Below are 11,319 nucleotides of genomic sequence, written 5' to 3' on the forward strand. Positions count from 1 at the left end.
AACAGTGAGAGAGAAGCAAATCATCCCATAAAGGGGGTGCTCAATGAAATTATCAGCAGATTTCTCATCAGAAACTTTGGAGGCCAGAAGGCAATGGGCCAATACCTTCAAAGTACTAAAAGAAAAAAAAAATCAACAAAGAATACTATATCCAACAAAACTATCCTTCAAAAGTAAGAGAGAAATTAAGACATTCCTAGGTAAACAAAAGCTGAGGGGCTTCATGACCACTAGACCTGCCCTGAAAGACAGGGAGTCCAGCAAGGTGAAATGAAAGGACACTAGACAGAAACTCAAAGCTGTGTAGAGAAATGAAGATCTCAATAAGGGTAAATACATGGGCAATTATAAAAGTTAGTATTATAAGAGTGGTCTATAGCTTCACTTTTTGTTTTAATTTAAGAGATCAATACATTTAAAGAAAAAAGCAACTATTAGTGGAAAGGCTAGTATTACTTTAACTTCTGGTTTGTGACTGTAAATATTGTTTTCTAGGGGCACCTGGGTGGCTCAGTCGGTTAAGCATCTGACTTCAGCTCAGGTCATGATCTCACAGTCCATGAGTTTGAGCCCCGCATCAGGCTCTGTGCTGACATCTCAGAGCCTGGAGCCTGCTTCAGATTCTGTGTCTCCCTCTCTCTCTGCCCCTCCCCTGCGCATGCTCTGTCTCTGTCTCAAAAATAAATGAAAACATAAATAAATAAATAAATAAATAAATAAATAAATATTGTTTTCTTCATAATATAAGAAACTAATGCAGTTAAAAAAATTACTAGTTTAGGGGCACCTGGGTGGCTTAGTCAGTTAAGCATCTGACTTTGGCTCAGATCATGATCTCATGGCTCATGAGTCCGAGACCCAAAATAAATAAATAAACTTAAAATAAAGATTAGTTTATGTTTTGGGGTACACAATGTATAAAAAGTGACAACAACAACTGAAAGGGGACGGAGATGAGCTGTAAAGGAGTAGAGTTTTTGTATGCTATTTAAAATGGTATAAGTTCAAACCAAAGTGTTATAACTTTAGGATGTTAAATACAAGCTTCATTTCACCACAGTATTTCATCATTTCACTAAATATTTCACTGTATAAAAATCAACTAAGCATATGGGCGCACGGGTGGCTCAGTTGGTTAAGCATCCGACTTTGGCTCAGGTCATGATCTTGTGGTTTGTGGGTTCAAGCCCTGCATCAGGCTCTTTGCTGACAGCTCAGAGCCCGGAGCCTGCTTCTGATTCTGTGTCTCCCTCTCTCTCTGCTCCTCTCCCCACTGTGCTCTGTCTGTCTCTCTCTCTTGGAAATAAATGAACATTAAAAAAAAATTTTTTTTAATCAACTAAGCACAAAAAAAGAAAAATTCAGGAAATAAGGTACAAAAAAGCTATAAGGCATATAGAAAGCATATAGGGCAATGACAAAAGAAACCCCTCCTTATGAGTAATTACTTTAAAAGTAAATGGATTAAAGTCTCCAATGAAAAGACAGAGATTGGCAGAATGGATGAAAATACATGATCCTACTCAATGTTGTCTATAACAGAATCACTTGAGATCCAAACACACAAACAGATTGAAAGTGAAAGAATGGAAAAAGATATTTCACGCAAATAAGTAACCAAAAGAGAACAAGAATGGCTATGCTAACATCAGACAAAACAGACTTTTAGCCAAAAAAAGGTTACAAAAGACAAAGTTTAATATATATTAATAAAAAGTTCAATATTTCAAGAAGATATGACAATTATAAACATTTATACACCTAATGACAGACGATCAAAATATAAGAAGCAAAAACTGACAGAACTGAAGGGAGAAATAGACCGTTCTACAATGATAGTTGGAGACTTCAAAATCCCACTGACAGTAATGGGTAGAACAACCAGAGAGTAAGGAAGCAGAGATTTACACAACACAATAAACCAACTAGAACTAACAGACATGTATAGAACACCCTACCCAATAACAATAGCATACACATTCTTCTCAAGTGTACATGGAGCATTCTCCAGGATAGACCATATATTAGGTTACGCATTAAGTCTCAATAGATTTTTTAAAAAATTTTTAATGTTTATTTATTTTTGAGAGAGACAGAGACAGAGACAGAGTGTAGGTGGGGGAGGGGCAGAGAAAGAGGAATGCCCAGAATCCAAAGCAGGCTCCAGGCTCTGAGCTGTCAGCACAGAGCCTGACGTGGGGCTCAAACTCACAGACTGTGAGATCATGACCTGAGCTGAAGTCGGATGCTCAACGAACTGAGTCACCCAGGTGCCCCAGTCTCAATAGATTTTAAAAGGTAGATATCATACAAATTATCTTTTCTGACTATAATGAGATGAAGTTAGAAATTAATAACAAAAGGAAAACTGAAAAATTCACAAAATTATGGAAATTAAGCAATACACCATTAAACAACAAATAGATCAAAAAAGAAATCACGAGTGCAATTAGAAAATACTTAGACACAAACTCAAATAAAAACACAACAGGGGCGGCTGGGTGGCTCAGTTGGTTAAGTGTCTGACTCTTAGTTTTGGCTCAGGTCATGATCCCATGGTTCACAACTCCACATCAGGCTTTGTGCTGACAGTGCAGAGCCTGCTTGGGATTCTCTCCCTCTCTCCCTCTCCCTCTCTCTGACCCTCCCCTGCTCATTCTCTCTCTCTCTCTCTCTCTCTCTCTCTCTCTCTCTCTCAGTAAACAAGTAAACTTCAAAAAAAAAAAAACACAACATACCAAAACTTTGGTTTTTGGTGTGTGTGTGTGTGTGTGTGTGTGTGTGTGTGTGTGTTGATTTAAATTTTTCTTTAGGAGAGGGAATATCACACTTCTACTCAATTAAGAGAAACATTTTTAGAGTCTAGATTATATATATATATATATATATATCATGCCATGAATTCATAGGTAATGGGTTCCAGCAGCTAAGTGTGCTTCTCTGGGTGGAGCAAGCTGGTACTTCAGTTGAACCCAAGTACGTTTCTCTTTGACTTCCTTCCTTTTCTAATCATTTTCCTTCACATGCTTCAGGAAGCTATCTCAGCTCTTAGAGTGCTTAATATTTAAGCTCAACACGTAGATTAAAATTCTCATGGCAAGAATCACACCCTTAGCATGTTTGTTTACAACAATGCCAACAGCATGCTGGGCAACATTGTAGACTCTTCCAGTTTGCCATGGTAACATCCGTGGGGCATTCCCTTTTGAATAGTACCCGTTCCCTTGATGTCTACAATATCACCTTTCTTGTAGATTCACATGCTTGTGGCCAAAGGAACAACTCTGTTTTCTAAAAGGCCTAGAGAATGTATAGCAGGTGCCTCCTCTTTCTCTTTGTTTTGGTCATTCTGGCAAATTACCAGAAGATGGTGGTTCTAGCCAAAAGGTTCATACCAAAACTTGGAGGATGCAATGAATGTGGTACTATGGGGTAAATTTATAGCTGTAAATCCTCACGTTAAAAAGAAAATAAGATGGGGTGCCTGAGTGGCTCAGTCAGTTGAGCATCCGACTTTGGCTCAGGTCATGATCTTGCATTTGCAGGTTCGAGCCCCACATTGGGCTCTGTGCTGACAGCTCAGAGCTTTGAACCTGCTTCAGATTCTGTCTCCCTCTCTCTCTGCCCCTCCCTTGCTCACACTCTGTCTCTCAAAAAATAAAATAAAACATTTAAAATTTTTTTAAATAAGAAAATAAGAAAAATCTGAAATCAACAACCCAACTTTACAACTTAAGTAACTAGAAAAAGGGGAACAGGGGTACCTGGATGGCTCAGTCAGTTAAGCGTCCAACTCTTGATTTCGGCTCAGATCATGATCTCACGGTTTGTGCTGACAGCGTGGAACCTGCTTGAGATTCTCTCTCTGCCCCTCCCCTGTTCTCTCTGTCTCTTTCTTTCTCTCAAAATAAGTAAATAAACTTAAAAAAAAAAAAAAAAGAACAAACTAAACCCAAAGCTAGCAAAAGGGAGGAAATAACAAAGATTAGAGCAGAGATAAACTAAATAGGAAATAGAAAAACAATAGAGAAAATCAATGAAACCAAAACTTGGTTTTTTCAAAAAGACCAACAAAATTGACAAACATTTAGTTAGATGGACTACAAGAAAAAGACAGAAAACTCAACTACTAAAATCAGAAATGAAAGTGGAGCATTACTACCTATTTGACAGGGGGAAAAAGGCTTATAAGAGAGTACTATGGGGGCGCCTGGGTGGCTCAGTCGGTTAAGCGTCCGACTTCAGCTCGGGTCACAATCTCACGGTCCGTGAGTTCGAGCCCCACGTCGGGCTCTGGGCTGATGGCTCAGAGCCTGGAGCCTGCTTCCGATTCTGTGTCTCCATCTCTCTCTGCCCATCCCCCGTTCATGCTCTGTCTCTCTCTGTCTCAAAAATAAATAAACGTTAAAAAAAAAATTAAAAAAAAAAAAGAGAGTACTATGAACAATTGTACACTAACAAGTTGGATTACCTAGATGAAAGGAACAAATTCTTAGAAACGCAAGACATATCCAAAACTAGAATATCTGAATAGACCTATAACTAGTAAGAAGATTGAATCTGTAGTCAAAAATCTCCCAACAGGGCACCAGGCTGGCTTAGTTGGTAGAGTGTGCAACTCTTGATCTTGGGGTTGTGAGTTCAAGCCCCACATTCGGTGTAGAGATTGCTTGAAAATAAAATCTTAAAAAAAAATCTCCCAATAAAGAAAAGCCCTGAACCTGGTGACTTCACTGATTAATTTTACCAAACATTTAAAGAAGAATTAATACCAATCTTTCTCAATTTTTTTTTTAATTTAAGAGGAGGGAAGACGACTTGTTTTTTGGTTTTTTTTTAAGATTTTATTTTTTTAAGATTTATTTTGGGTGTAATCTCTACACCCAATGTAGGGCTGGAACTCACAACTCCAAGATCCAGAGTCACATGCTCTACTGACTGAGCCAGCCAGGTGCCCTAATGAGGAAACACTTCTTAACTCATTCGATGAGGCCAATATTACCCAGACACCAAAGCCAAAGACATTACAAGAAAAGATAACTACAGACCAATATCCCTTATGAACATTGATGCAAAAAAAAAAAATTATCAACAAAATGCTAGCAAATAAAATTCAGTATATTAAAAGGATTATAAGGGCACCTGGGTGGCTCAGTTGGCGGAACATCCAACTCTTGATTTAGGCTCAGGTCATGATCTCACAGTTTATGAGGTCAAACCCCATGTAAGGGTCTGCACTGACAGCAGAGAGCCTGATTGGGATTCTCTCTCTCCTTCCCTCTGTCTTTCTCTTTCTCTCTCTCTCTCTCAAAATAAATGAATAAATAAACTTTAACAAAAAGGATTATACACCATGATATAATCTTACCATACACCATAATCTTCTAGGTGATACACCATAAGGTGTATACACCTTAATCTTCTTAATCTTCAGATACACCATACACCAATCTTAATCTTCAGATACACCATAATCTTCTAGGTGAGATTTATTCCTAGAATGCAAAGTTGATTCAACATATGAAAATCAGTCAATGTAATATGCCACACATCAACAGAATGAAGAGGGAAAAAAGACACATGATCATCTCAATTAATACAGAAGAAACATTTGACAAAAATCAACACACTTTCATGATAAAAATACCCCCCCCCCAAAAAAAAAGAATAGAAAGGAACTACCTCAATGTAATAAAGTCCATATATGAAAAGCCCACAAAAATACCATACTCAATGGTGACTCAAAGTTTGTCCTCTACAATAAGAAATTACCTAAAGAATGCCACTTTCACCACTTATATTCCACACAGTACTGGAAGTTTTAGCCAGAGCAATTAGGCAAGAAAAAGAAATAAACAGTATCCAAATTGGAAAAAAGAAGTAAAATCATCTTTGTTTGCAGATGACATGATCTTATATGTAGACAACCCTAAAAATTACATACACACAAAGTTGTTAAAACTAATGAACTCAGTAAAGTAGCAGGATACAAAGTCAACACACAAAAACCACTTGCATTTCTATGCACACATGATGACCAATCTAAAAAACAAGTTACAAAACCTATTTAATTTACAATAGCTTCAAAAAGAATAAAATACTAAGGAATTAACTTAACCAAGGAGGTAAAAGACTTGTACAATAAAAACTACAAAACATTGCTGAAAGAAATTAAAGACATAAATAAACGAAAACACATTCCATGTTTGTGGATTGGATGACTTAATATTGTTAAAATATCAATATTACACAAGGTGATCTATAGATTCAATGGAATCCCTATCAAAATCCCAATGATATTTTTTGCAGAAATAGGAAAACCTACACTAAAATATATATGAAATCTCGAGACCCAAATAGCAAAAACAATCTTGAAAAAGAACAAACTGGAGAACTCACACTTGCTGATTTCAAAACTTACTACAAAGCTAAAGTAATCAAAACAGTGTGGTATTGGCATAAAGACAAACATAGACCAATGGAACAGAATAGACAGCTCAGAAATAAACCTTTGTACATACGTTTTTTTTTTTTCAAATGATTTTGACAAGGGTGCCAAGACCATTCAATGGGGAGAGAACAGTCTTTTCTACAAATGGTGCAGGGAAAACTGGATGTCCACATGCAAAAGAACAAAGTTAGACCCTCACCTGTTAACTCAAAATGGATCAAGGACCTACATGTAAGACTTAAACAATAAAAATCTTCAAAGAAAACACAGGAAGAAAGCTTCACAACACTGGTTTGGCAATGATTTCTTAGATATGACATCAAAGGCATAGGTAATAAAAGAAAAATATACTGAAAGTCATATGGTCACAAAAAGACAAATACTGTATGATTCCACTTACATGAGGTACTTAGAATAGACAAAATTATAAAGACAAAAAGTAGAATGGTGGTTGCCAAGGGTTGGGAGTAAGGGAGAATGGAGAGCTTTTGTTTAATGGATATAGAGTTACAGTTTTAAAAGATGAAAAAGGTTATAAAGATGATAATAGATGGTAATAGTTGCACAACAATGTAAATGTATTTAATACCACTGAACTGTATACTTAATGGTTAAGATGGTGAATTTTGTTATGTGTACTTTACCACAATAAAAACGTGCTCCCATGGGGCGCCTGGGTGGCTCAGTCGGTTGGGCGTCCGACTTCGGCTCAGGTCATGATCTCACGGTCCGTGAGTTCGAGCCCCGCGTCGGGCTCTGTGCTGACAGCTCAGAGCCTGGAGCCTGTTTCGGATTCTGTGTCTCCCTCTCTCTCTGACCCTCCCCTGTTCATGCTGTCTCTCCCTGTCTCAAAAATAAATAAACGTTAAAAAAAAAAATTTTTTTAAAAAAACGTGCTCCCAAAAGTGAAGATCATTGTCTTTGTTTTACTATATTATAAATAATCAAACAAAATCTATAGGCTGCAATTAAAGAAAAGCAATAAGTAAGATTTTCAAATTTATTTAGATTCAAAATAGAATAATAAAAATTGTAATTCAAACTTAAAAAGCATAAGAAAATTAGATTTTGACATTGATTACTTTAATAAACTAATATTTGTTTAAAATTCTAGTAACTATGCATAGCCTATTTTTCTATGCTCTCAAATATAAAACATATAAACTTGCAACATCTTACTTCTTGCAACTGTCCCTAGCCAGCCTGTCCCATTTCTATGGCATGAAATGTAATGGGGTCTTCTCAGCCCCAGAATCCTCCACATTGCCCATCCTAAAGCTCCCATTGCTAACTCTGAGCTCTAGTAAAGGAGAAATTTGTCCCATAGGCCTTCCTTATACCTCTTCCTGAAGGATTTCTCCACCCTTTCCCTTCCATTATTAGCTCTGTGACACTTCAGGAATCCTGAGCTCTCACATTGCCCCAACCCCTAGAAGGAAAAGAGTTTGATGATCAACTCCTACTCCCAGAAGTATTTACTAACACCTTCTGTGTCAAGCCCTCGGCAGGGTGTGTCCCCATGTTACCACACTTGACCGCTCACATCTACCCTGTGAGGCAAGCATCAGCATCCTCATGTTACAGTGGAAACAGACTCACAACTTGAGTCACTGGCCCAGCTAACAAGTGATCGAGAAGAGAAATGGCCTTGGACATAGCCTAGGCAGCACAGATCTACCTTGACTGGTCCTCCACTAGTCAAATTTTTACCATCTGGTTGATCCTTATACCCCCTCCCTAGATTCCTCTGACCCATCCCCTCCCAACCTCCAGGACTCTGCCTGTGCCTATCATCCTTAACATTCCTCTATGGACAAGATGCTCACCAAAGGAGGAAAGATTCTGGCCCAATTTGCAGGTGAGAGAGAAGGTTGTCACAGCCCTTGCTCTTCAGGAATAACTTCAGCGGTGCCCTTAAAACCATGAAGGTGAAGAGGGTCAGGAGAAGCAGCTGTAAGAGAAGGGGAAGCCCTGGCCACCAACCCACTCTCTTCCTCTCCCAGTTGAGGAAGCCTTCAGAAGCAGAGGGGGTATGGGGAAGATGAGTCAGATATATTTCCCTTTTGCATCACTGAATCAAACTCTCCATCTGTGACTTCAGATAAGTTCCAAGTAAGCCCAAGCAATGGCCCACAGGGTGTGATAGCAACACGCCTACGGCACAAGGCATCCCTTTCCAACTCTGTGGGGAAAACCACTGCCTCTCTCAAAAGCCAACATGCTTCACGAGCAATGAACAATTAGAAAATGAAACTAAGACAAAAATTTCATTTACAAAAGCACGAAAAAGAATAAAATACTTAGGAATAAACTTAACAGAGAAAGTGTAAGGCTTGTACACTGAAAACTACGAAATGTTGAGAGACAGTAAAAGAGACCTAAATAAAAGAAAAGATACCTTGTGTTCATGGATTAGAAGACTTATTAGTATTAGGATGACAATACTCCCCCAAATTAATGTACAGATCCAATCCAACCCCTATAAAAATTTCAACTGCCTTGTTTTGCAGAAATAGGCACAAGCTAATCCTAAAATTCGTATGGAAATGCAAGAAACACCAAATTACCAAAATTATCTTGAAAAAGAAGTCAGAGGACTCACACTTTCTGATTTCAAAAATTACTACAAAGCTACAGTAGTTAAAACAGTGTGGTACTGACATAAAGACAGACATATAGATCAATGGAATCAATTCAAGAAGTCAACCCATGTATCTATAGCCAATTGATTTTAACAAAGATGCCAAGACTATTCAATGTGAACAGAAATGCCTTTTCAACAAATAGTGCTGGGACAATGTATATCCACAGGCAAAAGAATGAAGTCAGACCCCTACCTCAAAGTGCATACAAAAAAATAACTCAAAATCAATCAAAAAAATAAATGTAAGAGCTAAAACCATAAAAATGTTAGAAAGAAACAGATATAAATCTGCTTGACCTTGGATTAGACAACAATTTCATATGACACCAAAATCATAAGAAAAAAATGCCAACACAAGAAATTGGACTTTATCAAAGTTAAAAACTTTTATGTATCAAGGATACTACCAAGAAAGTGAAAAAATAATCCATCAAATGGAGAAGACATTTGCAAATCATATATCAAATAAGGGTCTAGTATCCAGAGTATATAAAGAATCTCTTACAACTCAACAAATAATCCAATTTAAACATGAACAAAGGAATAGACATTTCTCAAAGAAGATGTACAAATGGTCCGTAAGCACATGAAAAAATGCTAAGTACCATTAGTCTTAGGGATATGCATATCAAAACTATAATGAGATACCCCTTCATTCTAAATGGGGTAGCTCTAATTTTTTAATGGAAATTAACATGTGTTGGTAAGCATGTAGAGAAACGAAAATCTTCATATACCATCGATAAGAATGCAGAATGGTTCCGTTGCTATGGAAAACAGTTAGTTTGTCAGTTCCTTAAGAAGTTAAACATAGAGTTACTATATGACCCAGCAATTCCAATCATAGGTATATACCCAACATATCTTCACACAAAACTTGTACATGTTGTACTTGTGTCAACATGAATGTTGATAGCAGCATTACTCATAATAGTCAAAAAGTGGAAAAAACCCAAATGTCCACCAACTGATAAATGGATAGACAAAATGTGGTATATCCATCAATGGAATATTATTCAGCCATAAAAAGGAATGAGTACTGATGTTACATGCTACAACATAGATAAAATTTGAACATATGATGCTAAAGTGAAAGAAGCCACATAAAAATGACCCCATATTATATGACTCCATTTACATGAAATTGTGAGAATAGGCAAATCTATAGACACAGAAAATGGTTTGGGGGGGTGGAGGAGGGCAGAGAGGGGAGGGAACAAGTGGGACTAACTGTTAATGAATATGGGGTTTCTTTTAGGAGAGATGGGAATGTTCTCGAATTAGATAGTGGTGCTATTTGCCCAACTTTGTGAAAATCCTAAACACAACTGAATTGCACATATAAAATGGTTGAACTTTTTTTTTTTTTTTTTTTTTTTTTTTGAGACAGAGAGAGAGATAGAATCTTAAGCAGGCTTCACACCTAGCACGGAGCCTGACACCAGGCTCAACCCCACAACTGTGAGATCATGACCTGAAACAAAAATCAAGAGTTGGACACTTAACCGACTGAGTCATCCAGGCACCCCGTTATAAAATGATTAAAATGTTTAATTTTATCTCAACTTAAAACGAGTCAACATGCACCAAGGAGTCCTTCAGTCTGGGCTCGAGGTCAGTATAGATCTTAGGAAGGCATCTGGTGCTGAAACAGAGGAGTCTAAATAAAGGTCAGCCAAGTCCCAACATTCAGCTTAGAAATACCTGAGCTAAGAAATACCACCTTTGAGCAGATCTGAAGTATCCTGAGGCTTGTTAAGGTGGGGGGACAAGAATGACTTCCCCTGCCACCAGGTGGCTTCTCTCAGCTCCTAGGGAGATGGCGAACATCTGAAGGGATCCACGGGATTGGCAGAGGCCCTGAAGGTTGGGTCACAAAGCAGAGGATTTTGTAGAGAAGAGCCAAGAGTGGACTTTAGAACACTGGTGGCGTCACAAGGATAAAGACATCACAAAAGAGGAGATACAAGCGGCCAATAATTGTGGAAGACATTTGACCTCACTGGCAATCAAAAGAACATACACGGAGACAACAATGAGACAGCATTTTCCCCCAATTAGATTGTCAGAAATGGTTTGCTAATATGAAATTTGGCAGGATATGAGGAAATACGTGTTCTCATTCCACTGCTGGTGGGTGTGTGAGTTGGTAGAGCCACTTTGGAGGGCAACTTGCCAGTATCTATTAAAGTGAAAAATATTCATACCCTATGACTCAGCGATT

At 37.8% G+C, this 11,319-nt stretch overlaps 1 long non-coding RNA gene across 4 annotated transcripts in view; it reads right to left on the reverse strand.

The window, feature by feature from the left end:
• LOC132694836 (uncharacterized) overlaps positions 1–11,018 on the reverse strand; it is a 30,713-nt gene extending 19,695 nt beyond the window's left edge. The window contains exons 1-2 of one of the 4 annotated variants that reach the window (XR_013556882.1): positions 10,819–11,018; positions 5,369–5,495 (exon numbers count right to left, since the gene is read on the reverse strand). This is a non-coding gene — a long non-coding RNA (uncharacterized LOC132694836). Of the gene's footprint in view, positions 1–5,368; positions 7,299–8,277; positions 8,979–10,818 lie in introns of those variants that run through there. The other 3 variants (XR_009617488.2, XR_013556881.2, XR_013556883.2) reach the window with 3 other exon arrangements.
• Between the last annotated feature and the right edge of the window lie 301 nt (positions 11,019–11,319).

The sequence above is a fragment of the Panthera onca genome, chromosome B4 (assembly GCF_046562875.1).
Source record: "Panthera onca isolate mPanOnc1 chromosome B4, mPanOnc1 haplotype 2, whole genome shotgun sequence".
Classification (NCBI taxonomy): Eukaryota; Metazoa; Chordata; class Mammalia; order Carnivora; family Felidae; genus Panthera; species Panthera onca.